Source organism: Cherax quadricarinatus, chromosome 77 (assembly GCF_038502225.1).
Source record: "Cherax quadricarinatus isolate ZL_2023a chromosome 77, ASM3850222v1, whole genome shotgun sequence".
Lineage (NCBI taxonomy): Eukaryota > Metazoa > Arthropoda > Malacostraca > Decapoda > Parastacidae > Cherax > Cherax quadricarinatus.
In genome coordinates this window covers 5,668,398-5,672,618 of record NC_091368.1, presented here as the reverse complement: position 1 = coordinate 5,672,618, position 4,221 = coordinate 5,668,398, and positions in this window count along the sequence as shown.

The window sequence follows — 4,221 nt, the reverse complement described above, 5'->3', positions numbered from 1 at the left end:
GTATTTATAGTCAGAATGTTGAGGTCAGGTGAAGAATGCTGCATCTGATGATCTACCGGGTGGGGTTATAGAGTCTTGGGTACCCCTGCCAAGCTACCCAAGACTCTATAACCCCACCCGGTAGATCATCAGATGCAGCATTCTTCACCTGACCTCAACATTCTGACTATAAATACTCTCGTTGTCAATAAAGGATCACATTATACTGCATTTGTGTTTATATTTCCATTGTGTCGGTATTTTATACCATTTATTACCATCTTATTTTCTATTGCCCACTGGAAAGGTTTGTGGATATCTTGCAATTTTTTTCTGTGTCTTATACCGAGGTAACTTTCATATTTATTTTGGTATCGTTCGTTAAAGATAGGAACATAAGAACATAAGAAAGAACACTGCAACAGGCCTACTGGCCTATGTGAGGCAGGTCCAATTCTCCCACCGGCTTATGCCAATGCCTTGACCTAGTGAGGTCAGACGCGTCACTTAAGGGAGGAGCACGGCATCCGACCTATTAGCACGAGCTAGTCAGGTCCAACTCACACCCACCCACACCCACTCATGTATTTATTCTTAGCTGTTTCTTCTATGAGGACGGAAAACAATAAAGGTGCCAAGACAGTGCCTTGTGGAACGTAGGATTTGTTTTTCCAAAGCCTCCATTATTATGTTATACTGATCTAGTAGTTGTGACAAACATGATCTTTAAATAACAAAAAGTCACAATACCGTGACTGGAACGATACACAAATAACCCGCACATAAAAGAGAGAAGCTTACGACGACGTTTCGGTATGACTTGGACCATTGACTTTGTCAATGGTCCAAGTCGGACCGAAACGTCGTCGTAAGCTTCTCTCTTTTATGTGCGGGTTATTTGTGTAAACATGATCTTTCTCAGCTAAGTCAATGTTTATTTGTGTCATGTAGGTCAGATATTCCCTAAAAATAATAACTTGGTGTTTCTTCATCTCTTATCACTTCAGCGTGACCTTCCTAACACTAACATAAGAACATAAGAACATAAGAACGATGGAACACTGCAGAAGGCCTACTGGCCCATGCGAGGCAGGTCCAAGTCTCCTACCGGCTTAAGCCAATGCACCCAACCTAGTCAGGTCAGGTCACATTGACTTAAGGGAGGAACACGGCAACCGACCTGGTAGCACAAACTATCAGGTCTAACTCACACCCACCCACATCTACTCATGTATTTATCCAACCTATTTTTAAAGCTACACAACGTTCTGGCCTCTATAACGGTACTTGGGAGTTTGTTCCACTCATCCACAACTCTATTACCAAACCAGTACTTTCCTATATCCTTCCTGAGTCTGAATTTTTCCAACTTAAAACCATTGCTGCGAGTCCTGTCTAGGCTAGATATTTTCAGCACACTATTTACATCCCCTTTATTTATACCTGTCTTCCATTTATACACCTCAATCATATCCCCCCTAATTCTACGTCTTTCTAGAGAGTGCAGTTTCAGGGCCCTTAGTCTATCCTCATAGGGAAGGTTTCTGATACATGGGATCAACTTTGTCATCCTCCTTTGTACATTTTCCAGAGAATTTATATCCATTCTGTAATACGGTGACCAAAACTGTGCAGCATAATCTAAATGAGGCCTAACCAAGGATGTATAGAGTTGAAGAACAACCTGAGGACTCCTATTATTTATGCTTCTTGATATGAAGCCAAGGATTCTATTAGCTTTATTGCGAACACATATGCACTGTTGTCTTGGTTTCAGATTACTGCTAACCAGAACTCCTAAATCTTTTTCGCAATCCGTAATATTAAGATCTACATTATTTAGTTTATATGTGGCATGGTTATTGTCCTGTCCAACATTTAGAACTTTGCATTTGTCTATATTAAACTGCATCTGCCACTTCTCCGACCACTGCATCAGTCGTGACCTTCCTAGCATTAACGTGACCTTTCTAATGTTGACGTGACCTTCCTAATGTTATCGTGACATTCCTAATGTTAACGTGACCTTCCTAATGTTAACGTGACCTTCCTAATGTTAACGTAACCTTCCTAACATTACCCTGACCTTTCTAACATTAACGTGACCTTCCTAATATTAACGTGAGCTTCCAAGCATTAACTTGACCTTCCTAACATTAACGTGACCTTCCTAATATTCACATGACCTTTCTAACATTAACGTAACCTTCCAAACATTAACTTGACCTTCCTAATATTAACGTGAGCTTCCAAGCATTAACATGACCTTCCTAACATTAACGTGACCTTCCTAATATTAACATGACCTTTCTAACATTAACGTAACCTTCCAAATATTAACGTGACCTTCCCAACATTAACGTGTTTATTTTTCTTGTGTGCACATTTCGTTAATAACAGTAAGGTTAGGTTAGGTAACGTTTATCAGAAAACACAACAAGTGGTAATAGTTGTGATGAATGGTTTGAAAAGTGTCTCAATCTTCAAATGGTAATAGTGAGGGGTGCGTATACCAGCGTAAGCTTCCTGAGTGTGGTGCGCTGTTTCCAGCGAAGGAGATTGTGTTGACGTTCATTATCTATGCGTTTTGCGCTACATTTTCGCTATCCACGGCTGACTGCCGTGCGCGCACCCAAGGATTGCCAATTACCCTCTGGTGATTACTCTCTGGTGATTATTCTTTCGGATCTATTGTGACTTTCTCTCGTTTTCACTTGTGATTGTAATGGTGCGCGAATGTGTGTGTGTGTGTGTGTGTGTGTGTGTGTGTGTACTCACCTAGTTCACCTAGTTGTACTCACCTAGTTGTGGTTGCAGGGGTCGAGACTCAGCTCCTGGCCCCGCCTCTTCACTGATCGCTACTGGATCCTCTCTCTCTCTGCTTCCTGAGCTTTGTCATATCTCTTCTTAAAACTATGTATGGTTCCTGCCTCCACTACTTCCCTTGCTAGGCTATTCCACTTGCTGACAACTCTATGACTGAAGAAATACTTCCTAACGTCCCTGTGACTCGTCTGAGTCTTCAGCTTCCAGTTGTGTCCCCTTGTCCCTGTGTCCCCTCTCTGGAACATCCTATCTCTGTCCACCTTGTCTATTCCCCGCAGTATCTTGTATGTCGTTATCATGTCTCCCCTGACCCTTCTGACCTCCAGTGTCGTCAGTCCGATTTCCCTTAACCTTTCCTCGTACGACATTCCCTTGAGCTCTGGGACTAGCCTTGTTGCAAACCTTTGTACTTTCTCTAACTTCTTGACGTGCTTGACCAGGTGTGGGTTCCAGACTGGTGCTGCATACTCCAGTATGGGCCTAACATACACAGTGTACAGTGTCTTGAGCGATTCCTTATTAAGGTATCGGAACGCTATTCTCAGGTTTGCCAGGCGCCCGTATGCTGCAGCGGTTATTTGGTTGATGTGTGCCTCCGGTGATGTGCTCGGTGTTATGGTCACCCCAAGGTCTTTCTCCATGAGTGAGGTCTGTAGTCTTTGTCCACCTAGCCTATACTCTGTCTGCGGTCTTCTTTGCCCCTCCCCAATCTTCATGACTTTGCATTTGGCTGGATTGAATTCGAGAAGCCAGTTGCTGGACCACATGTCCAGCCTGTCCAGTTCTCTTTGCAGTCCTGCCTCATCCTCGTCCGATTTAATTCTTCTCATCAACTTCACGTCATCTGCGAACAGGGACACTTCAGAGTCTATTCCTTCCATCATGTCGTTCACATATATCAAAAATAGCACTGGTCCTAGAACTGACCCCTGTGGGACCCCGCTCGTAACAGGCGCCCACTGTGATACCTCTTCACGTACCATGACTCGTTGCTGCCTCCCTGTCAGGTATTCCCTTATCCATTGCAGTGCCCTCCCTTTTACGTGCGCCTGATCCTCCAGCTTCTGCACTAATCTCTTGTGGGGAACTGTGTCAAAGGCCTTCCTGCAGTCTAGGAAAACGCAATCTACCCACCCCTCTCTCTCGTTTCTTACTTCTGTTACCTTGTCATAAAACTCCAGGAGGTTTGTGATACAAGATTTGCCTTCCATGAACCCATGCTGGTTTTCATTTATAATCTTGTTCCTTTCCAGGTGTTCGACCACTCTCCTCCTGATAATCTTCTCCATGACTTTACACACAATACATGTCAGAGACACAGGTCTGTAGTTTAGTGCCTCGTTTCTGTTTCCTTTCTTAAATATGGGGACTACATTAGCTGTCTTCCATTTCTCAGGTAGTTGCCCAGTTTCAAGG